The following is a 26,149-nucleotide window of genomic DNA, read 5'->3' as shown; positions in this document are numbered from 1 at the left end:
AATAGTTTAACATGTGTGTTTTTTTAAATTTTTTATTCCTCACCCAAGCATGACAGGGATTGGATTACAGGACAATTAACAAGATTATGTGTTCTCTCAAGGGTGGTTACCCTTCCGATGGCTCTGAAAGAGGCATGTCAAAGGTGTGTTAACTTAGATGCACATGGCTTCCTTAAACTGAAGACAGTCTTTTTATAGGCCTGAGCATGACTACCCATCCTGACTTGCCCAATTAGGAATTTATGATCAGATCATCAGGTTACTTTTGGTTAGATTAATTATATTTTGATACGGAGTATTTATAATGAACATAAACTTGGACCTTAGTATCTGAAATCAACACTTGCATGATGGTAGGCAATTGGTGAAGACTTTAAAAGAACAGTTTGATGGACATCCCTCAATACTAAGAAAAAACATCCATTTTCTGTATCTCCAGCTTATTTGCATGATATGATGAATATCTGACTTGTCACCAATAACCACTCTGGATTGTCTGTATTCAACGTTGTATCAACAAACAGCTTGAATATGGAGTTAGGAGAGTGCACTTTAATCCCATCTCTCTTACTAATCAATTTTATGACAGTAGCCTTTTAACCTCTTTTAACCTCTATGAGCCTTATTTTTTTTCATCTGTAAAAAGGGAACAATAAAAGCCTTCCAGGACTACTTAAAAATACCCTGCTTGATGGAATAAGTGATGGATTGGTGGCCACCAACTATAAAATAATTTCTCTCACAAATTTATGATGTGAATGTTAGATTTAATGAAAGTATGCCATGTCAGCAGCAAACAAGTGCAACTTGAAGACTCTAACTACAGACACTGATAATGCTTCTGAATACAGAAAAAAATAATTTGATTATTACCCATTTCCTGGAATGTGATGCTTCGAATCTTCTGGAAACTACTACAAAGCTTAGAAATCAGAAGGTACAATATGGTAATGAAGAGTTTTATATGCTTACTATAGGCTCAGTGCACGAATTCATGCATGGATAGGGTCCCTCTGGGTGGTCTGCAGGAATTGGGTCAAATCCGTAGCCCAAGGCCACCTACAGCTCCTACCAGCCACTTCTACTCATCCCGAACCCACATTGCCTGCCATGGGCTCCAGGCCAATCAGTCCTGATTAGAGAGGCTATGTTGCTGCAGCAGTGCCTGCCAGTCATGAGCCCTGCATCTGGCACCCTCCCAAGGGAAGTGGCTTGAGGGATGGGGATGAAACCAGCTCTCCAACATTCCCTGAGAGGTCCCAAATTTTGAGAGGGCTCAGGTCAGGCTGAGGGACCCCACAGGTGCACAATCTGGCCAGGGAGGGAGGACTCCAGAGCATGTCTAGCCCATCTCACTCAGTCCTAATGGGCCAGACCCCCGCAGCAAGCTAACCTACCAGTTGGAGCATCTGCCCCTTGGTGGTCAGCAACTGATTCACCAGTTGACTGTCTGCCCCCAGATGGTCAGTGCAAGTCATAGTGAGCAGTTGAACAGCCTTAGCATATCATTAGCATATTAGGCTTTGATTGGTTGTTCAGTTTTGCATTCAGTCTATTTGCATATTACCCTTTTATTATATAGTATATTCTACTGCTTCTAATAATATTAAAACAACAATAATCATTTTGTATCTGTGGGTCATTATCTTTTATAATTTCTGTGGGTCAATTATTGGGCACTGGCTTGGCTAGATGGATGGTTCTGGCTCAGTGCCTTTCAAGAGGAGATGGGCTAATATTGACTGAGGCAGAAACCCTCTGGCCACTTGGGTAGGAGTTGGAGATTACTTTCAAAGTAATGCACTCATAACTAGCACATGTGTGTTGGCTATGGGTGGGAGGCCTCAGTTCCTCTCCATACTGGCCTCTCCACAGGAGTACATGCGTGTCCTTATAGCAGGTGCTTGGATTCCTCAGAGCTGGCATGGCAACTTTATTTCTGTGAAAGACCAGATAGTAAATTTTTAAAGCTTTGTGGGCTGCATTCAGTCTTTGTCACTTCTTCTTCTTTTAAAAAACACATTTAAAAAAATATAAAAATCCAGCTTGTCTTGCAGGTCATACAAAAACAGTCTGTGGGATGGATTTTGCCCATGAGCCCTAATTTGCTAGACCCTTGGCCAATACAAAACAATTATAATATGCTAATGATAGCTAAGTTGGTAGAGTGCTCTCTACTGTGCTAAGGGGATTAAAGACCTGGATTTCCTCATTTAATCTTTATAGCAATGCTGTGAGTAATGTACTATTATTATGTCCATTTTACAGATGAGGAAACGAAGGCACTGAGAATGTAGGTAACTTGTGACCGAGCTCATAAGTGCTGATGAAACACACATTAAAATATATAAACTGTATATATATATATATATATATATATATATATATATATATATATATATAATATACATATATATGTATATAGTTTACATACACACACACATATATATATATATGTATGTATGTATGTATGTATGTATGTATATAGTTTCCTAGGAGGCCACAGGCTGCTGTGTGCAGGCCCCAGCCTGTGTTCCACACATCAAATGTGAATTGCAGGGTCACCTCACAACCAATTCAGACGTTAGGTGGAACAGGATGGGGCCTGAGCAGCTGAGGGCTGAGATAGCTCTGCCCACTGAGATGACTGAGAAGAGGAAGTGAAGGGAGAGGCTTTCCACCCTCTATTGTTCTTGGCCACTTTCTTTGGAGGTGACCTTGGGACCGGTGTCCCATAGGTACTGAAGGCCGTGACAAAGCATGTAGAAAAAGAAAATAGCAGAAAGCTCAAAGAACCCCACAATTAGTATAATGGAAAGAGAAGGAACAATAACACTTTGCAGTCAGAGGAATGGAAAGAGGGCCAAGCTGGAGAGGATGGTGGCCCATGTGGAGGAGAGAGTGTGGCCTGCAGCCTGGGTTTTCCAAGAAAGCCACTGAAGACTTTGGAGAATGGAGACAGAGGCCAGATTTCAGAGCCCAATGGATAAAGGGGACCTTCAGTGAGGAGGGTTTGGGGGTGTAAGGTGGGTGAGGAATTGGCAGTGCCTGAGAGGTTAAGGGGAGAGGCAGAGGGAGGGTTGATTCCGAAAACCCTCCTGTGCACCCAACTGGATCTTCACGCCACAAACATGGCTAGACATGCCCATGAGAGAAGCATGGGATAGAGGGAGTGGGGCAAGGAAGCAGCCCCACCCTTTGAGCACAGTCCCCAGGAGTGAAGCCATTCCAAATAATTTTTAAGATGATGTGTTGACATGACAGCTGTTGTCACTGTAATAAATAGATGCTGCAGGGAGCGGTGTGAAACCCAGGCTCAGGACTTGGAGGAGGAGATGGTCAGAGGTGGCTCTGCAGCCAGGAGCTCCTTGCTTCTGGGCCCCTCCTCTGCTCTTACAAAACATGCTACCGTGTTTCCCTGAAAATAAGACATTCTTCGAAAATAAGACCTACTTACAGATTTCCTTCTGAGTGAAATATAAGGCATCCCCCTAAAAATAAGCCCCCCCCCCTAGGTTCTGTCTCAGAATGCTATTGCTAAACATGAGAGATTTGGTCCACTGATTCTGAAAGAAATGGAGTCACAAGAAATTCACCAGGAAATTCAGGAATTGGATTGTTATGATGATGTTCCAGAAGATGATGACATGATTGTCATTGAATAAACGAATAAATTCTTGATACTGTAGGATTCACAGTTTGTCTGGTTTGTGTTGACAACTACTGTACTACTGTACCATAAACAGGTAATAAATTTCCTTTATTTTCATTTAACAATAAATGTGTACCATATTCTTCTTCATGGAAAAATAAGACATTCCCTGAAAATAAGACCTAGCGCATCTTTGGGAGCAAAAATTAATATAAGACACTGTCTTATTTTCGAGGAAACAGGGTATTACCCTAAAAGGAATCACAGTTACTATTCCTCAGTCAGGATTATAAGAAGCTAGGAAAGTTCCTTGAAAATTGGAACAAGGGAAATGGAGACAAAATTAAACAAAGCCAAACAATTTGAGCAATTTACAGCCAGCTAATTTATCTTTCTTAACCAAGGACACTTAGGAACAAATGGATTACACATTCCAGGACAGTCCAGGATGTTCTTTAAAAATGAAACTAGCCAAAACTGGTTTGGCTCAGTGGATAGAGCGTCAGCCTGTGGACTGAAAGGTCCCAGGCTCGATTCCGGTAAAGGGCATGTACCTTGGTTATGGGCACATCCCCAGTAGGGGGTGTGCAAGAGGCGGCTGATCGATGACTCTCTCTCATCGATGTTTCTAACTCTCTATCCCTCTCTCTTCCTCTCTGTAAAAAATCAATAAAATATATTTTAAAAAAAAATTGAACTGGCAACTTAAAAAAAATAAAAATGAAACTAACCAGCCTTGCTGGAGTGGCTCAGACGTGTTGACCTATTAACCAGGAAGTCATGGTTTGATCCTGGGTCAGCGTGCATGCCCGAGTATAGGTTCAATGCCCAATAGGGGGTGTGCAGGAGGCAGATAATCAATGATTCTCTCGCATTATTGGTGTTTCTTTCTCTCTCTCCCTCTCTCTTCCTCTCTAAAATCAATAACAATATATTAAAAAAAGAAAGAAAGAAAGAAAAGAAAAGAAAAGAAAGAAAAAATTAACCAGCCCTGGCCAGTGTAGTTCAGTTGGTTGAGTATCGCCCATGCACTGAAAGGTGGCTGGTTGGATTCCCGGTCAGGTACATACCTGGGGTGCATGTGGAGCGGGGGTATATTAATGTTTCTCTCTCTCCCTTCTTCTTTATCTAAAAATCAATAAAAACATATTTTAAATAAATAAATAAATAAATAAATAAATAAATAAATAAATAAAAATGAAACTAACCATTGCAACACCCTGATTGCTCCTGTTTCTAAACAAGAACAAGCAAAACAAAACAAAAAATGCTAATCAGAAAAGAATCCTGACCCCTGTTTATGCATGTTTAGATTAATCAACATATTGAAGGACATACCTGGAAAACTAATGAATATTCTGTTAAGACCCTCCCCAAAGACCTCCCCTAGGATTTCCATTGGCTAATGGAAGATAAAGAGCCTCAAGACAAAGGACACAGGGGCTCTCTTTCCAGAGCGCACCCACGTTTTTCTCCTTTAGACATGTATTTCTGCTCTCTTTCTTCTAAACTCTAAGGGTCCACACAAGACTTGCAACCAGGGGAGCTGTGAGCAGTAGCAGCTCAGCTTGGGTTAACTGCCTGAACCTGTCTCCCAGAGCCCTTTTCCTCTGACTTTGAAGTGAGCTCGCAGCAGTCCCGTCTTGGCTCCCTTCTGTCAATGCAATTTTATTTCTCAGTGAGTTCATGCAGCCCACGTGGCCCACTTCTTTCCTATAAAGTTTTTTTAAAAGCTAAAGCAGCCCTACCTACGCTGTCTCCTGTTGATTTTTCTATTCTAAGCCCTTCCCTCGTTTCACTGTCCCCAGCTACAGTAAACGTGCTCTCAAAATCACCTGGACTTGTGTTGAAATCTTTCCTGCACAGTCAAGAATCCACACCCTACTGCTGGACCCAAGGCAGACACTTCAGGCCTGGGCGCCATCTGGTTACAATCTTAGCATTAGAAAATAATTTGAAGGTAACTTTTAATTTCTAAAAAATATATTTTATTGATTTTTTTACAGAGAGGAAAGGAGAGGGATAGAGAGATAGAAACATCAATGAGAGAGAAACATTGATCAGCTGCCTCCTGCACACCCCCTACTGGGGATGTGCCCGCAACCAACGTACATGCCCTTCACTGGAATCCAAGCCGGGACCCCTCAGTCCACAGGCCTACGCTCTATCCACTGAGCCAAACCGGTTTCAGTGTAACCTTTAATTTTTAAAAATTGAAAAGAAGTTTTAATTCTAAAATGTTGAAGTCATAAATTATTTTTTAAATTTTATTAAAATAGAACAGACACAGCCCCGCACTCGATATCTGCAACCCAAATCTCTGTGATTTAGAAGCATCCCTCCTGTGTGCTATAAAAACTGCACGTCAGAGTGCCTAGTTGCTAAAGTGGCTTGTGTAAAGGCTTGGAGAGGGAAAAATGATTAACAAAAGCATACATGAAGAGAACTGTGTAACTACAAAGCTCCACTGCTCCACCCCGATTGATGTAGAAAATGAAAATGTGAAGACATGCCTTTCATTGGGCTTATTATTTTACGTTTGGCTCGCTCCTTTGTTGTCGATGGCCTGACAGACTCATTAGGAAGGTGGAGTGCTCGCTGCATGTCTGCGGTGACACTCCAGGAGTCAGCAGCCTCACATTTCCAGCTGTTCTTGTTTTATAAAAAGGAGGTCATAAAACTAATCTCCCCCAAGCACCTGAGCGTGTGTGAACATACTTTGCCTTTCCTATCACCGTGACTATCATAGCTCACTCCCCGTTCTCCAAGAGAAGCGATTGCCTACTGTCCACTGATAAAGTTAAATTATAAGTACCCATTATCAGTAAGTCCTTGGAGCTGACCGAAAGCCATCAGAAATCCAAGGACAACAATGAGCCAGGTGTTTCTGAAGTTCCAAAGGGCAGAGTCAACCTCTCAGGACAGTGAAGTGGGAGGCTACCTATTAGGTCATTTGAAAAACAGAAAATAGAACATTCTGCCTCAAGGGGTCTCCATCAAACTTAGTACTTGAAGTTCCAGCATTAGAAATGCACTCTTTTCAGAATGAAAATACCTTCGCATCAGCTTTCCATATGGGCAGTGAATTCGAAGTTGGGTCATTGGGAATTATGCCTAGAAGCACCTGCCTGCACACCCCTGTCCACTTTGAGTCAGGGGGTGTGAATGGATTGCCCAGGAGAGCTACAGACCCTCCTAGGCCTCTGAGGACTCTAGAACTTCCTGGTTCATCTGTCCCACATAAACAGAATCCAGGCTGACAACCTCCTTTCCAATTGCAAGGAAATCTCAAGCTTTTTCCGGGTTCCCTCTTGTGGATGAAAATGGTGTTCTATGGAAAGGTTACTGATAATAAACTCCTCACTGGGCAGGTCATGGTGGATAATCCCTCCCCAGACATATAACTTATTTAGTAAAAGGCTTATCTTTGCCTTAAGCAAGTCTTGTCCACCATTTTTGTGCATCAGGATTAACACATCTTTGAAATGCCTCTTTTTAGACCCCCTCTTCTGAAGCTGATCACCCTCAAAACTATTCTGTAATCCAATCACTGCCTTGTTTTCTCCCACCATCATCTTTCTTACATCCTCTCCCTAATTCCAAAAGAAACTGCAAACTGTCATTTTTGGAAGCATTTTGCTAGGTCTGCTGAGATCTTGCTTCCAAGTGTATCTCCTATTTAACTCAAACTCATTAAAATTCTTTACAGCCCTGGCCAACGTGGTTTAGTTGGTTGGACATCATCCTGTTAGGAGCAAAATAGAATATTGGGGACTAGATATGGTTATGAGAAGTAGTAATCATGCTCTGTTAACCATAATTGTCTTGTGTTGGTTAAAGAAAGGACATTCTAACCTGACAGAGTTGTATGCCCACAGGACTTGGGATCTGGGAATGGTAATCCCTACTTCCCCATGTAATCCTTGTCCTATCCTATATAAGCAGCTGGTTTAGGGTGGGCTGAAGAGCAGGTTTTAGTGGATGACCTGCTGCTCTCCCAGACTGTTGGCATTATTGGAATAAACGCTCATATATGATTCAACCCTGTCTCTGCTGAATTGGCTCAAGTAGTGACAGGTAGCCAGGACCCATTGGTTGTCCGGTTTTAGTCCCGGGTACTGAAAGCTGTGGGGCAACATTTCTCTCTTCTCACTTGAGTCCCTATGGATCCACACAGCTGTGCTCTGGCAGTACTTAGATGCAGGCGTGCACTTTCCAGGCACCTCACTGAGCAGACATTTTCTTCATCTGAACTCCAGAAGACTGGCTTTTTTTTTTTTTTTTTTTAATTACTTTGTCATTGCAGATTATCTCACCTTTTCCATGGGGAATGAGCCAGTATTCTGCTCTGATTAAAAATCCCAAGGTCCTAATCACTTTTCCCCTTTGAAAAAAAGAACTTACTATGTCCACATTCTTTCTCATAGCATGAAACCTAAGCTCTAACTGCACTCTATGCTCCAACATTTAACTAAGGGCCATTCCCATCAGCCCTGGACACTAAGAGGTTTTCAAATAGAAAACTTAGTATATTTAATCTACCAACTGCATGGAGCAGAGGGTAAAGGGCAGGGAAGAAACCAGCAAATTGCAAATGCTTAGATGTCTAACACACCCACAGTCAATCAGTTGAGAGGCAGACACACCCATCTATCAGCCTTCAGAGAATCATCTCAGATATTAATAGCATTAAGAAGCAGTAGGACTTTGAACTGGGAGCAAGGGTTTACTCACCCAACTGGGTTACAAAAGGCAGTGAGAATATGCCTTGAATGAAGGTGATTAGATACATTTAATACTAGCCTTCTAATAGTAGTCCCTAAAATTTCTCAAAATTATCTGAGTTTCTTTGTCTCATTCAGTGTCTAACATTGCCCACTGTTTTACTTGACACACTTAATGAGTTGGACATAATTTTTAAAAAGTATATTTTATTTTATTTATTTATTTATTTATTTATTTATTTACAGAGAGGAAGGGAGAGGGATAGAGAGTTAGAAACGTCGGTGAGAGAGAAACATCAATTCGCTACCTCCTGCACACCTCCCACTGGGAAAGTGCCTGCAACCAAGGTACATGCCCTTGACCGGAATCTAACCCAGGACCATTCAGTCTGCAGGCCGATGCTCTATCCACTGAGCCACACCAGTTAGGGCTGGACATAATATTTGTAATATAAATTCAACTACTTCTTGCTGACAGTTCCTTCATTTATTCCCTCCTCTTAGATCTGTAGGAAAAATGTTCCCACAAAGATAGAGTTAAATGAGAAGACAATAGAAAGTCAAGTAACTCCGTTTTCAAGGACTGCCAGGGAAAAGTCACCCATGGAGCCACAAAGGCTCCTTTGTCATTCACCCTCACCAACTACACTCACTCAACAGGCTCTGGTCTTTCGGTGGCATTTCTCTGGTCGGTGCAGGCTTTTCTCCTCCATCAGGATTATTTCACATTTCCTCCTCTCCCTCTTGGCTGCTAACTTGCTTCCTGATGACATCAAATATCCAACCCCATCCAGATTCTACCACCTGAGCCTCTTTCCCTCCATTTCACACACAAGTTGCTGGCAGTTCCTGTGTCTGTCTATGCCCTGTCCTCTGTCCCAGCACTTTCACAGAACACTCATACTAGTGATCTTCCCTTCCCTTCTCCAGCTAATTGTTCCCTCTCAACTGGTTCTTTACATCCACATACATATGTCCATTTCCTTATTTATTACACACGTAATATATAAAGTACATGTTACAGCCCTAGCCAGTTTGGCTCAGTGCATAGACCATCAGCCTGCGGACTGAAGGGTCTGGATTCTATTCTGTTCAAGGGCACATGCTGCCCTGGTTGCAGTCTCGATTCCCACGGGAGCATGCAGGAGGCAGCCAATCAATGATTCTCTCTCATCATCAATGTTTCTATCTCTCCCTCTTACCTTCCTCTCCAAAATCAATAAAAATATATTTTAAAAATAAAAATACATGTTGCAAATTTGTCACTTGTTTTTGTCTCATTTATATTTTTTGTATGTTTGTTTGCTTGTTGTGTTTTTAGCCATGCAAACATTTCTTTTTTAAACAATCATATTTAGCAATCTTTTATTGCATCTATATTATCAGTTAGAAATACCTTTTCCTGCCCTCAAGAAGTAAAGGAATTCACACATGTTTTCTTATAGAACTTATATGGCTTCATTTTCACATTTAGATATCCACTTGGAATTTATTCTTTTATATAATGTGAGATGTGAATCCAATTTTATAATTTCTCTGTGGCTATTTAAGGCATTGAAATATCATTTTTCAAAAGGTCTTAGCCCCAGAGATGTGAGGTGTCAACTTTATCATGTTCTAAATTTCCATGTGTAGTTGAGTGTATTTATGGACTTCCTGTTTGCTCTATTTGTGTGTCTGTCATTTAAAAAAAATACCCTCCATCAAATCCTACATATTTATCTAGGATTTGTTCTAACTCTCCCCTCTTCTATACAACTTTTCAAAAAGAGTTTTCTATACTCTGTGCTTCCATTTTCTTACCATTTACTCTTCAATTTCCTTCAATCTGGTTTTCACCCTGATTATTCCATAAAAATATTTTGAACCTGAGTCAGTGCCATGGGCAGTTTTCAGGCCTCATCTATGTTCCTCAGAAGGTTTAAATAATATATATATATTTATTTCAGAGAGGAAAGGAGAGGGAGGGAGATATAGAAATATCAAGGGTGAGAATAATCAATCAGCTGCTTTCTGCACGCCCTCTACTGGGGATCAAGCCTGCAATCTGGGCATGTGCCCTGATCAGGATTGAATCCTGTGACCTCCTGGCTCCTGGAGTGATGCTGGTATTCTCCCCTATTACTAGGCTACCCTCCTTCTTCCTCCCCCAGCCCAGACCATCCATGCTCTCTCCATCTAGGAATAATGCTCCCAATATATCCTCTCTGGGTACTATGTACTGCTCCTTGGAAATTTAAAAATCATAGTTATCATTTTATTTAGCATTTACATGGGAGATGTATTTTTATGTATCTATGAGGACAGGGCCACGCCAGCAATTTGTTTCCACTTATCTCAACATATGCCTCTGGGCCTGACATCTATATATATAAAAGGGTAATATGCAAAGTGTCCCCTTGGGAGTTTGACCAGAACAGGAATTCAATAGCTCAATATGACGTGCACTGACCACCAGGGGACAGCACGGAACATGGTGGGTGACTAGCAGTGACTATGGGGTCCCGAAGGAGTGAGGGAAGGAGGAGGTGGGTAGGCAGGGAGGTGGGTAAGTGGGGAGGTGGGAAGGCGGGGAGGCAGGGAACCTGATCAGCACTGATTGCCGGCCAGTTCTAGGGACCTTACCCATGCACAAATTTCATGCACCAGGCCTCTAGTATGGTAAATAAATGAGTAAACTTAAACTATAATATCTTCTTCTTCTTTCACAGTCCTAATTTTTTATACATTAAACTTTCAAATAAATATGATTTTGTTTCTCAAGAAGATCTGCTTCTGAAACATGGGATAGCAATGAAGTATGAAATTTGATATCATGACTAGAATATTGGGAATCAGGAAAGTTCAGTTCTAATTCCAATGTGAGTCAAGGGGGCAGAGGTGGGCTGGCAGGGGTCAATGGGAGGGGGTTGCATGTAATACTTTCAACAATAAAGAATTATTTAAAAATAAAAATCTCTACTGTAAAAATTTACAGTGGTGAATTGAGAAGAAGATTTTAAATACTGCATACTTCCCCAAGCATGCAAAATTTAGCTGCCTCACTTCTATTTTTATTATTGTAGTTGCTTTTGTATTCTTTTCCACAGAATTGTCAAATTTTTTATGGAATACCCCATGTTTTACTGACTTTTGTGTCTCCATGGTATCCATCACTTTAAAGTACATAGAAGGTATTCAACCAATGCCAAACAAATGTGTAAGATAATGATGGAATAGTTATTAACAGCACTGTAAAAATAATGCAATATTAAAAAATAGTTGTGCCCTAGCTGGTTTTGCTTAATGGATAGAGCATCAGCCTTCAGACTGAGAGGTCCCGGGTTTGATTCCGGTCAAAGGCACATGCCTGGGTTGTGCGCTTGATCCCCTTTGGGAGATGTGAAGGAGGCAGCCAGTCAATGATTCTCTCTCATTATTGATGTTCTATCTCTCTTTCCCTCTCCCTTTCTATATGAAATCAATAAGATATTTTTAAAAAATAGTTGAGGAAGAATTGATTTTTTTTTTTTTTACTGCGACTTAATCAGAAGTATAATATAAGCAGAAGTACCTCAAATATGATAAGCCTTTGGTCAGAGATATAAACAAGCAGAGCTGATATCAGACAAAACATGAGAAAGAGATGAGAGAATGCTTAAACAGGCAGTTAAGGAAGACATAGGCATCTGGAATTGACAGTATATCAATCAGGGAAGGCTCTCTAAGACAGAACTGGGTACGAAAATTTTAGAATTAGCTTCAGTTAGATATAACAAAAAATTTACATAAACATAATAGAAGGTTTTTCTTTATGTAAATAAAGTCCAGAAGCAGCTGGTCTAGTGTTGATATATTGGCTACATGATCATCTGGAACTAAGATATCTTCGATCTTGTTGCTTTGACAATTAAATGTGTGGATTTTTTTTCTCATGATTTAAAATAATTGCTTGGGTTCAAGCCATTGTATCTGCATTCCAGCCAGGGAGAAACAGGAACAGAGAAAGATAGCCAGATCCAGTCCTTTAAGGACATTTACTGACACTCATATGCCATTGGTCAGAACTTAGTCCCATTGCCACATCTAACTGCAAGGGAAACTTGGAAATGTAATCTTTGCTTAGGGAAGCCACATGCCCAGTTAAAAGTTATGGAGAATGAATAAAGGGGGTTCAAATTACTGCCTTTGTCCTATCATTTAGTCAGAAGAATTGAGAAAGGAGTTTGTGTTGCAGGGAATGAAATTTGGAGAAAATCGTGGATTGAGCCAGTTTTCACATTTCTAATTCTTACACACTGCACCGGTAGTGGCCACGTGAGTGATCATCAAGCCTCAGGTGGACCTCAGCACCCCAGTTAATCCACATTGGTGCCTGGTCAGCTCCCTCCTCCACTCCCATAGGAGCTATACCAAACTTTCACCATTATTCTATAGCCACAGTCCTCCTGCCTCCCTGACCTCTGACACCCCAGAGGAGATAGACAGTTTCAAGCACAGGTACCTCAACTTTCCATCCCCATATCTACAGGGATTTTCCCCCCTATCATTTACCCTTACAACACCTATCCTCAATTTTGTTGTTTTTTGCTTTTTAAAATTTATTTATTTTTTCTTTATGGTGCCCTTTCTCCTGGCTAAGATAAATCCTGCTTCTCAGGAACCAAGACTCAATGATTATTATGACTTCTATATCTGCTCTATCCTAACACTTTCTAAATATTTTCTAGCCACACACTCCCCTCCCCCCAATCCCCTGCCTAAAGGAAAAAAAAAAAGGGCCAGGTCAGTGTGGTTTCAGTGGTTGAGCGTCAACTCATGAGCCAAGAGGTCCCCAGTTTGATTCCCAGTCAGAACACATGCTTGGATTGTGGGCTCGATCCCCAGTGTGGGGTGTGCAGGAGGTAGTCGATCAATGTTTCTCTCTCATTGATGTTTCTATCTCTATCCCAATTTCTTCCTCTCTCTAAAACCAATAAACACATACATACACACATACATACATACATACATAGACACATACTTACATACATACGTAGGAAAAAGAAGGTTCAGCACCTCTCTGGCCATGTGGTTTTATTTAGCTACCACCCTCCTTTCAATATTTGCCTAATAGCCCAAACTTCTGGGCAAAATGTTCTACTTCCCTACCTCGACTTACTCTTCAGTTCATTACAATCCTATTGCAACCTGACCTGTGGCCTCTATTGTCTTCTCAAATTGCTTTGGCCAAATCCCCGATGACCTACTAATTGCCAAACCCAGTGTTCTCTTTTTCATCTCCATCTTTCCTAACACTTCTTGTCACTGTTGATACTTTTCTTCTGCAAATTCCTCATGTGGTCTCTGATGAGCTGTATGCCTATTCCTTTCCATTTTACTTTCTGCCTCTCATTGGTGTTTCTGAACTTGCCTGAGGGCAAACTTGTTCCTTTTCACAACTTCATATACTCCCTATGTGCTAATAATTCCAAAATCTCTATCTCCAGCTTCAGATTAAAAAAAAAAAAATCAGTTTGCTTCTGGACATTTCCACCAGGATGTTGATTTGCCCACAATTCAGTGAGGAGCAATTTGGGCTGGACTCAGCTGGGCAGTTCTGCTGATCTCACTGGAATTCACTCCTGCACCTGCAGTCACCCGCTGCCTCATCTGGTGCTCAGTGGTTTGAAATGGCCTCACTCCCATATCTCATGGGCGATGCTGGCTCTTGGCTGGGGCACTACAGTACTCTTTTGTATAGCTCACCATGCTTACGCACATCGTTGTTTCAGTGTTCCAACTCTGGCTAAAAGAGAGCAAGCCTTTTCTCTCTCCCTTCCTCTCTGAAATCAATAAAAGAGAAGAAGAAGAAAAAATTCTCATTATTGAGTTATGCTTTTGGTTAAGATATAATTTTCAAAAAGTCACTGCTAAAGCACAGATGTACTATAAAAGTACAAAAAAAAAAAAAAAAGACTAGAAATAGTCATTACTGACTGGGCTCTGCCATCGTCTGTGTTTGAGCAAGCCCGCCAAAAGATACTAATGCAGGCTAATGTTTGAGAACCACTAAATGAAGCAAAGAAGAAAACTATCATTACAAACCGAAACACATGCTCTGAAGGAAAGGAACTCTACCAATGTTATTCAAAGCATGTTTTTGCCCTCTGTTGATAGCATGAGCATCATCAGAGAGCTTATTTAGAAATACAAATTCCCGAGTCTCATCCTAGACCTACTGAATGCTGAGGAGGCAAGTAGGGGCCAGGTCAAGAAATCTTTGGAAGCCATTCTAAGCAATTAACACTTTACATGATAGGAAAGTGAGGATCTCTGAATAATTCAAATTCCATCAATAAACAGAATTAGGTTGGAGAAAATAATTAGATTCTGGAATTATATGTTAACCAAAAGAAAACTCTATAATGAGAATTTTATGAATTTTGACAGGCTGGTAGAAAGAGGATACTTTTGGACAGGGCGCTGCTGCTCCCTAGTAATAGCATCGCGTGGGAAGCTGCCTATAAACACCCACACATTCCGGTGGCCCAGTAGTATAGACAGGGAAGCTGAGCATTCAGAACCCTGGCAGGCAGCAAATAGGCGCTGGGGAGCTTGCAGAATTGGTGTCACAGTCCGTTTCTACTCATGCATATTTGACTTCCTCTGACTCCCTCCTCCTGCCACATATCTCTAAATCTGGGGCAGTTTGGTGAGCTTGCACTACTCCACCTGGAGTAATTAGGGACTAAATTGTTCATTTCAGGTTATCTTGGACCACAAACACGTTGCTCTGTGTAACAGCCAGGTCTTCGGGCCAAGTTCTGTGAAACCCGCGGGGTAGTTGAAGACGTGCTCATTCACCTGTGGGGAAATAAGCCATCATTGTGCTTTTAGGGCTATGAGAAGGAAATTCTCATAGGGAGTGTAGTGGAGCAGAACTTTTTGAGAGTGTGGGTGTAATTTTATTATGCTTTCCTGGATTAATTGACTCTTTAATAGCATGTTATTGAAGTTACTTGAGCTAGCTTGAGAGATTAGGGGAAATGTATGCCTACATTATACCTATTTTGGCATATTTTACAGACCAGGAGCCAGATGTGGGAGGGTTTTAGAAAGGGAGGGAGCCTGGAACAGGAGGCCATCTCTCTTCTCTGGTTCTGTGGCCCAGCCCTCTCTCCTCTGCCTCTCTCTGTGTGTCTCTCCTGTCTCGCTCTCCACCCTCCCACCCTCAGACTGGCTTTCTGGGCTTCTCCTATGCATGTGATATACTATGACCATTCTGATCAACATCCTCTCTATTCTAATACAAGATTCCAGAGAAAGAGAATCTGATGGGTGCAACTTGGGTACAGTCAGCTACAGTTGGTACAAGCAAGACTGTGGAGGCCCATCCCTGATACTCCCATGGTTAGATGAGTTAACTCTTCCTAGGGTTTCATGGGCCAAAAATGTCCACACTTTCTCTAAGCAGTTTGAGTTAGCTTCGTATCACGAGCTCCCAAAAGACTCCTGGTTAATATTTGTATACACAACTATTATTTATACAAGAAACAGATCAATGCTATTTCTATTCTATCTTCAGTGGGGCATAATCTATTTTGGTTATCTACTGTTATAAAACAAATCAAGCCAAAATTAGCTGCTGAAAATTAACAACCATTTTATTATCTCTCATGGATCTGCTGGTTGACCTGGATAAGCTGAGTGGTTCTGCTGGTTTCCTTTGGGGACTCACGGGTGACTGGGCAGAGTCATCTGAAGGCTCAATTATCTGGAACATCCAAACTGGCTTCTTTAGCCCTAGCCAGTTTGGCTCAGTGGAAAGAGTATTGCAGACTGAAGGCTCACAGATTCAATTCCAGTCAAAGGCACATGCCTGGGTTGTGGGCTCAATCTCCAGGCAGGAGTGTGCAAGAGGCAGCCAATCAATGATTCTCTCTCATCATTGGTGTTTTTATCTCTCTCTCTCTCTCCTTTCCTCTCTGAAGTCAATAAAAATACATTTAAAAATACACACAAAACAAAACAAAACACCAAAATGGCTTCTTTGGTGACATATTTGGCACCTCAGGGCCCTTGCACGCGGCCTTTACCTCCACAGGCAGCTCCTCCTCCAGGGCCTGTCCGTGGTGCCTCTCTTTCTAACAGGATGGGCATATCGTGGCTCAGGGCTTCCATGAGCATGTTCTCAGACATTAAATCTCTATTACTCAGGCTTGGAAACTACACAGCATCACTTTTTATGCATTCTATTGATCAAGCCAGACTCAAGGTCATTTCAGTATCTAGGAGAGGCAATGAGACTCAACTTATTATTTTTTTAAAAATATATATGTTTTTATTGAGTTTTAAAGAAAGGAGAGAAAGAGAGAGAGAGAGAGAGAGAGAGAGAGAGAGAGAGAGAGAGAGAGAGAGAGAGAGAGAGGCATCAGTCGGCTGCCTCCTGCTGGGAATCAAGCCCACAACCTGGGCATGTAGCCCTGACTGGGAATCGAACTGTGATCTCTTGGTTCATGGGTCAACACTCAACCACTGAGCCATACAAGCAGGCTGAGATTATGAGTGACAAAGAAAGTACAGCCATTTTACCCTACCAGTAAAATGCTGACTTTTACAAATGTTATTTAAATTTCAGTTTCTCAGCATGTCATATTTGGAGATTCAAAAAATAAGAAAATCTAAACTTTAAAAAATGTCAAAGGCTAATAAAAATAATTCTCCTGACAGCCTGGTATTTCCATGTCTACGGGTTTTATTCTTGAATTGGCAGTTGCTTGAAAAGATCATTCAGATATTCTGTGCAATACAACTTTCCCAAAAGAGTGAGTTATTATGTAATTGCATGCTTAATGTTGGCCTCCTTCACTAGACTAGCAAGTTTGAAAAAGCAAGTATCACATCCCATTGGCACATGGATCTCACATGCCCCAAGGCATGTTATCTGCAGAGGATGAATGCTCTTTAAATGCTTCTTAAATAAATAAATGCAGCCGAAAAGAGGTAGCTGATAGATGATTCTCTCTCATCGATGTTTCTAACTATCCCTCTCTCTTCCCCTCTGTAAAAAAATCAATAAAATATATATTTTTAAAATAAATGAATGCAGTGGTACTTAACCAGAGGTGGTTTTGCTCTCAGGGGACAATCGAAAAAGTCTAGAGGTCTGGAGACATATTTGTTGTTACAATTGGATGGGGTGTTGTTAAACATCCTACAATGCATAGGCCTGCACTAACATGAGTATATCTTACAAACATCATATTGAGAAAGAAAAGAAAAAGCCAGGTACAAAATGATGATATACAGAATTATTTCACTTATATAAAATTTAAGAACAGGAATAATTAATCAGCGATGATAAAAATTATAATGGCCTTGGTTGTAACTCTCAAAAACTAATTTTCCAACAATTTACAGGGAGAACATACTTTGAAATGTCAAACTCTGCCTTGCGTCAAAGGCTTTAAAGCAACTGTATTCAATTCACCTATGGGGACACTCTGAGTTCCACGGGAGACTGCAGTCTTGCCTGTTGTCTTCGATGTGCTTGGTGAACATGGCATTCCCTCTAAGACTCCTGGGACCTGCAGGTAGGGGTCTGTCTTCTGTTCCCTGCCTCACCTCCTCTATAGGGCAGGCTAATTTCCAGGACCTCTCCCGCTCTAGTCTACCACATGCTGCAGTATGAACTGGCACAAACAGGGACCAGAACACAGCAACTGCTACCGTAGTACTTAGGAATAAAGGACAACCTGCAGGTCTGAATACCTGTGGGCATAACTTTAGGTTCAAATCACTGATTATTCAAAATATTGTCTCAGTTTGAGTTCTCCCAAAGCAGACCCTGAGACAAAGTCTTGGGTGCAGGTCGTATACTTGGGAGGTGGCTCCAGGAAGCTCGGTGAGAGGGGATAGAGAAAAGCCATGATGAGATAGATTAATAAGCAAGCCATATTCTAGGGCAACTGGGGCTCAATCACACTGAGCACCCTCTGAAGAAACTGTAGAAACTGTCTCAGAAATATCACTCTGAGGGATGGGGAAGCTGGGGGCTTTGTGCACTGTTATAGACTGAATGTCTGTGCCCTTCCCCTTCTACCCCCAACTCATGTTGAAGCCAAAATCCTGAGTGTGACTGTATTTGGAGATGGGGTCTCTAAGGCAGTAATTAAGGCTAGATGAAGTCATAAGGATGGGGCCCTGGCATGATAGGATTAGTGTCATTATAGGCAGAGACATCAGAGCTCACTATCACACTCTCTCTCCTCCCTCCAGTGCACACTTCCCCGGAAAGGACATTTGGGAAAGGCAGCCATCTGCAAGTCGGAAAGAGAGCCCTAACCAAAAACTGAATCATCCAGAATCTTGCTCTTAGCCTTTAGCATGCAGAATTGTGAGAAAACTCATTCCTGGTTGTTTGTTTTTTAAGCTATACATTCTGGTTTTTTCTTTTTTTTTTCTTTTTAAAAAATATATTTTATTGATTTTTCACAGAGAGGAAGGGAGAGGGATAGAGAGTTAGAAACATCAATGAGAGAGAATCATCAATCTGCTGCCTTGGATGTGCCCGCAACCAACGTACATGCTCCTGACCGGAAATGAACTTGGGACCTTTCAGTCCTCAGACCGACACTCTATCCTCTGAGCCAAACCGGTTTTGGCGCTATACATTCTGTTTTGACAGCCCAAGCAGGCTGTGTTATTCACTATATATTGTTCTCAGTAACTGAGTGTGGCCCTCGAGGGCATTGCAGGTGGCTGGAGGTGGGAAGTTGTGCCAGTACATACAGAACTTTCCATCTTGCCTGCCAGTGAGCAAAGGGAATCTGGCAAGTCTCTACAGTGTCTACTATGCCATTATTTCCCATCTTACAAAAAACACTCCTGCACTGACTATCCTCAAAAAAATGCCATTTTGTACACATTGAAGCATCAACTAGGGATACATTTACTAAATCAAATGGGATGGGCATGTAAATTGTGGTAGATATGACCGAATTGTTCTCCTAAAGAATTATATCAATTTGCATTCCACCTGCACTGTCTGTTTCTCTGTGTCATTTATCAGACATTTGATCTTGCCAGCCTAATAGGTAGACAGGGTGTCTCATTGTGATTTTCTTTTGAATAAGTGTAATAGAGTGTTAAGACAAAGGTGAGGGCAAGGAATTTTTCCTGCTTCATTGGCGGCAACCTGGGCTCATAAATCAATTCTTTACCAAGGGCATGAATGCACCAGCAACTTCAATGGCTGAAGTGCCTTTGGCCTGGCTGAGGCAGGAAGGAAATTCCCTTAAGCATAATGTGGTCCAGGTATCACTTGATCTTAGTGTTAGCCATGGCAACAATAGTGGCAGCAACAGAGGGAGCAGAAGTAATTTCAAAGCATCAAAGGCTTTGGAGCAGATTAAAGCCCAGGAAACCACAATGAGGGTGGAGTTAGGGGGGATAGTATATATTACATGGTAGCTATGTTTGTGAGCTAACCCTGCCCACTTCCAGAAGAGGGGAGATCAGAGAAAAAGAAATGTCGTGTGTACTGTTATAGGGTTCCTGTATTTTTATCTCTGCATTGGGCCCACAGTTATTTTGCTAGGCTTCATAAAAAACCCCATACCCGTATGTCTCTAGAAAAGAGAAAGATCATAACATGCAAGCAGTTGAAAACATTTTTTACTGTTACCACCACTATTTGTATAGACAAATCACAAAGGAGATAACTGTGTGGAATGCTGGCCCTTTGGGGAGAGCTGACACCAGCTCTCTGTGGCATTCTGAGCCAGCTGCTTACTTATTCCTGGAAGTCTCCACAGGGTTGCCAGCCAATGGTATCTTCTTCTCTCTGTCCTCCCCTCTCTGATGCAGAGCCTTTGTTCCATGCTGATCACATTACTAGGGTGTTCTATTTTAAGTTAACCTTGAATGACTTGAGTTCTTTTGCTAATACAGAATTGAATAATTGGTTTGCTTACAGCAGGCCTGTTGATTTATCTGCTCCATCAATGGGACAAATTGTCAAAAGGACACCTACAGCATATGATAGAAATGACCCCTCTGTTTTTGGGAAAGGCAGGTACGTATCAATCAATGCACCACAGTTGCCAGCATCCCCCAAATTTGCACCTGCAAATTTGAAAATGATTGCACATTTCCTTTTCCAATCTACTCAGTTGATTCCAGGCAACTATCACCTGACTGGAAGTAACTGCTTAAAGAAAAGAGTAAGTTACTCTTGCAGTTCCGCCACATAAGGGAGTAGAATTCTCCAGCTCCCAAGCCTTCCAGAGCGTTCCTCCACAGTGTTGGGATAGTGGCTTCACAATCTTTCCTGCCCTTTGCCTTTTCACTCTGAGCATATGAGGCGACCCGTGCCCACAGCCACTTAGCCAAGTCTTCTAGCTACAGATTGTCAACATTGTAAAGAAGGGAATAAAGGTTTATTCAACTTTGAATCTTCCCCAGATCTTGTAAAAGATTCAGGCTCTTGATATTTCTCATGTGAATTATTGCATCCGCTTCCTACCTGCTACTTTACCTATCTTCTCCCTCCTCCTCCTCCTCCTTCTCCTCCTCCTCTCTTCCACCTCCTCCTCTCTTCCTCTTCCTCTTTCTCTTCTTTTTTTGGCTGTAAAGCCCTCAGCATTATTGACTTTTATTTCTCTAAATCCCAGGTGCTTCCAGATACAAAAAGGCATTTTGTGCTTACTGAATGGAATAACCAGTTGACTGACTTGAAACAGTCATACCTGAGTAAATAAGGCTCATACTTTATCTTTGTTGAATCAGTCCAGGTTGTAGCTGAATGCCCAGTGCAGAGCCTGAGTGAGCTCAGTGATCACTTGTTGAATGTCAATGAAGGTAGAGCTGTGAAACCTGAGCTCTACCCTACCTGAGCCCTAACACCTGCTTCTCCAGGCCTCTCCACAGCCAGCCCCACTTTGGCGACTTCATTCCCCACATGCTTAGTCATTGCAGTGCGATTCAACAAGGTTTATTTTCTGTGCTTTTTAGAAAATATATTTTTATTGATTTCAGAGAGGAAGGGAGAAAGAGAGATAGAAACACCAATGATGAGAAAGAATCATTGATTGGCTGCCTCCTGCACACCCCACATTGGGTTCCAGCCTACAACTAATCCAACTGTGACCCCTGGTCCATAGGTCGACTCTCAACCTCTGAGCCACTCCATCTGGGCTCCTGTGCTTTGCTGGAGACATTAAAGAAAAATATAGCAATGTCCACACCTTTATGCAGTTCATTTTACGACCTGCACAAAATAGTTGAACTTCAACCAGCTAATGACATTGCACCTGTGTCCTGGTCTGCTACAGGCAGTCCTCTCAAAAACTCTCTTAGAGCAAGAGATACAGGCATAACAAAGAAAAAAGGCAGAAGAACAAAACAAGGAATGAGGACATCTGAAAGTGAGGAAATTCTACAGAGCTAGGGATTAACCTGGAATTAAAGGGGGAAGAGAACATGTGCTTTCTTCTTAAATCCAGAGTTAGAAAATGTTTTTTTAAACAAAACAAACAAACAAACAAACAAACGAAAAAAACCAGAGCTACAGAAAGGATTGTTCATCTGTGATTTGGGAAGATCACAATGAAAAGAGAAGAGGCTGCCCTAACTGGTTTAGTTTAGTGGATAGAGCATTGGCCTTCAAACTGAAAGGTCCTGGGTTTGATTTCAGTCAAGGGCATGTACCTTGGTTGCAGGCACATCCCCAGTAAGGGGTGTGCAGGAGGCAGCTGATCAATGTTTCTCTCCCATTGATGTTTCAAACTCTCTATCCCTCTCCCTTTCTCTCTATAAAAAATCAATACATTTAAAAAAAAAGAAAAGAGAAGAGAAGAGGCTTCTTGGGTGTTAGAATCCAGGCCTCTGACATCATTGGAATTAATTCTAAGCTGCTCCTAAATGAAGTTATGCTTTGTCAGCTGGCCATACAGATGCCTCCTGGCTAGGTGGCCTTGGGTGAGTTACTTTACCTCTCTATTTTTGACCCTACATACATTACAGAGTTGTGAGGACAAATGAATTGTTGACTGAGCATCAATGCATCAGGAGGCTTCGCTAAAATTTAAAACAGCAAAGATTTATTTAAGGTCTCAGAAGTTGCTGCTTTTATTCAGATAAGGGAAGCTCGGGGAGGCTTTTTCTGTATCTGTTGAATCTCAAATGTCTTCAGTTTAAAATCATCTTTATGCTAATTCTGGTTTTCCAAGTGGATCCCCACAACATACACACACAAAGTTAATGAATACTTGGAATAAGATTTGTTGTTTTTGTTTTTGCTTTTATTTTTATAAGATCCCCCCCCCCCTTTTTTGAGATTAAAATGAACATGCTCACAACACAAGTAAAATCAGAAGTAGGAGAGAGATTGCTCTGAAGGCATATTTGGTCACCCAAAATCATTAAGCAAGACTATCAAAAACATAAAGTGTAAAAAACACCAGAAAAGCCCGAGCCAGTTTGGCTCAGTGGATAGAGCATCAGTCCATGGACTGAAGGGTCCCAAGTTTGATTCTGGTCAAGGACACATTGCAGGCTCGATCCCCAACACTGGTTGGGGCTAAGCAATTGATGTTTCTTTTTCACATCTGCGTTTCTCTCTGTGTGTTTCTCTTTCTTAAAAAAAAAAAAATACCAGAAAAACCCTCACATCTTTTCCAAAGTACCTTTAAGATGGGAAAAAGCAGGCCCTTGAAACGTTTGGTTCTTTTTATTTCCCGGTTCAAATTCACATTGTGGTTTTGGCGAGGTGGTAGAGAGCGAGTGCCGCCTGTGGTGGCCCTGCCCACAGTGAGCAAATAGGAGGGAATCCACACCAAGAGGACTTACTTTAGATTGTGAGAAGCAAGTGAAAGGTGAATAGGTAGGTAGGTCAAAGTGACCTCTCTCTCTCTCTCTCTCTCTCTCTCTCTCTCTCTCTCTCTCTCTCTCTCTCTCTCGTTTAACTTTTCCTTTTCGGCTGCCAAGTCATCCTCAGCAGTGAAAATAACCATCCTGTTTGCCTGTAGCTATTTCAACCTCCTCACCTTTATCTCCATCCTCTCCCTCACCATCACCTTCTTCCTCTTCCTCTTCCTCTGCCAGTGGTCAGCCTCCTGCTCCTGGTTTCCCTTGTACGCATTCACATTAACAGGGGCGTGTCTCCCATTCTCTGGCTCCTCTACAACTTCTTCTACCCTGTTTCCCCGAAAATAAGGCAGTGTCTTATATTAATTTTTGCTCTCAAAGATGCACTAGGTCTTATTTTCAGGGGATGTCTTACTTTTCCATGAAGAAGAATATGGTACACATTTATTGTTAATTGAAAATAAAGGAAATTTATTACCTGTATACGGTAAGGTAAACTAATTTTCATTCTGAGATAGAGCCTAGGGGGGGCCTTATTTTCGGGGGGATGCCTTATGTTTCACTCAGAAGGAAACCTGTAAGTAGGTCTTATTTTCGGAGGATGTTTTATTTTCGGGGAAACACGGTAGCTGGTGGGTCATGCCAGGATCTGATGCAGTGGATTTAAAAGAAGTATGAGGTTGGGGACTCTGGCAACTAAGCTGTGGGTGTCTGCAGTGGCTGTAGGACTGATACCCAGGGACATTGCCAAGACAGAACATCTGGTCTAATATAACTATTTCTTAGGGACAAACAGGATAACATAATTGCCAGACCTCATACCAGTCTGAAGTTTATACATGAACTTCTTATTATTTGTTTGTTTATGTATTTATTTATTGTTAATCCTCACCTGAGGATGTTTTTTCCATTGATCTTTCAAAGAGAGTAGAAGGAAGGAAGGAAGGAAGGAAGGGGGAGAAGGAGGGAGGGAGGGAGGGAAGGAGGGAGGGAGGGAGGACAAGTGAGAAACATCCATGTGAAAAAGAGACATCAGTTGGTTGCCTCTAGAACACACCTGCAACCTAGGTATGTGCCCTTGACTGGGAATCAAACCCATGACCCTTTGGTGCATGGACCGATGCTCTATCCACTGAGCTACACCAGCCCAGGCTTAATTAAGAGTTTTATGGTCAATGTTTTTTTGTTTGTTCGTTTGTGGGGGTTTTTAATTGTAGTTTTGTTTATTTTTCTATATATATTTTATTGATTACTGTATTACATATGTGACCTTAGGCCCCAGTGACCGCCCCCCCCCCCACCTCCCTGCTCATCCTCACCCCCTCTCCCCCTCAGAGTCTGTGTCTATTGGTTATGCTTATATGAATGCAGACAAGTCTTTTGGTTGAACTCTCCCCTTTCCCCCAACTCTTTGATGTGGTTTGATGTAGACAATGCCTGGGAAGGCACATGGGCATTTCTTTAATCATTGTCAGCTGAATTCAAGGCAACAGACAAAGCCACGCCCTGGGAACATACTTTACCAAATAGGCAAGAGTGTTATCTGCTTGGCCTTCATTTCAGCCCTGGTGTGGGGAGTGTAACTGTGACATGGAAATCTAGTCAAGCACCAAGAATGCTAAGGCCTACTCAAGAATGCAAATAAGTTCCTTTGATCCTAAGTTTTTGCTGAAACCCTCTTGGGGAATATAAATAAACATGCTGTGTTGGCTCTGGGTCCCTGTCCCTCCATCAGGGAGGACAGCATGCCACTCAGCTCCCAGCTTTTTCCTTCTATCTTCATGTCTGGTCTCTTTCTTTTATTTCTCAATCCCCAGCTCCTCTACTGGGTAACCAGACCTGCTCTTTTTCCATGCTGGATGCAGAAAGAAACACCTACAGTTTGATGGTCTGATCGATGCTTCTTTGTCTCTGAATCGGTTTTTGTTCATCAGTTTATGTGGTTCATTCTATTCCACAAATAAGTGAGATCATGTAATATTTATCTTTCTCCAACTGACTTATTTCACTTAGCATAATGCTCTCCAGGTCCATCCATGCTGTTGCAAATAGTAGGCGTTCCTTCCTTTTTACAGCAGCATAGTATTCCATTGTGTAGATGAACATTGTTTTTTAATCCACTCATCTGCTGATGGGCATTTAGGCTGTTTCCACATCTTACCCGTAGCTATGGTAAATTGTGCTGCTATGAGCACAGAGGTGCATACATCCTTTCTGATTGGTGTTTCTAGTTTCTTGGGATGTAGTCCTAGAAGTGGGATCACTGGGTCAAATGGGAGTTCCATTTTTAGTTTATGGTCAGTGTTTTTGCCTTAAAGGCTCAGCACATAATGCCCAGGGAAGCAAGCCCAGTGTGTATAAGGTCAACGCAACATGTTCTATTTCCAGGGAAGGCTGGGGTCACACAAAGATGGCTGTGGGATGTGAGTGCCTTTGAGAGACCGAGGGTGGCGGCAGTAGTACAAGGGTGAAATGGATGCTCTGGCATCTTGTCAGATTCCCCTCTTCAAGACCAAGACATTCATCCCCTCAGCTGCCAGGAGGGTTGGCCTCTGGTGGCTGCCTTCACCGAGGCCACATGCCCTTTCTGGTGGTAGCCTGAGTCCGAAGTCTGTTTGCTTCAATTCAGGACTACTCTGAAGGGCCACCCCACTGCCAGGGTTCAGGTGGGATCAGTTAAGGTCTATATAGTGACAGCATCATGGCTCAACTTCCCCCTTTGCTGACATGTGGAAGGAGTCTGTGCTAGGGGTGCTAGACCCATTCTCAGCTCTGCTAGCACCTGGGGGAGAGAATGGCTGCATGAGAGAATGGCTGCATACCACAGAGAGGTGATAAAAGTCTGCTTGATGTTTTGTTCCTTCACCTTCTACCTGATCTCCCTCTAATACATAGATTAAATGATGTCCGTATTGGCTGACAAACAATGTATGACCCCTTTGAA

This window comes from Pipistrellus kuhlii, unplaced genomic scaffold (assembly GCF_014108245.1).
Source record: "Pipistrellus kuhlii isolate mPipKuh1 unplaced genomic scaffold, mPipKuh1.p scaffold_m20_p_6, whole genome shotgun sequence".
In the NCBI taxonomy this organism is placed as follows: domain Eukaryota; kingdom Metazoa; phylum Chordata; class Mammalia; order Chiroptera; family Vespertilionidae; genus Pipistrellus; species Pipistrellus kuhlii.
This window is presented reverse-complemented; position numbering follows the sequence as displayed.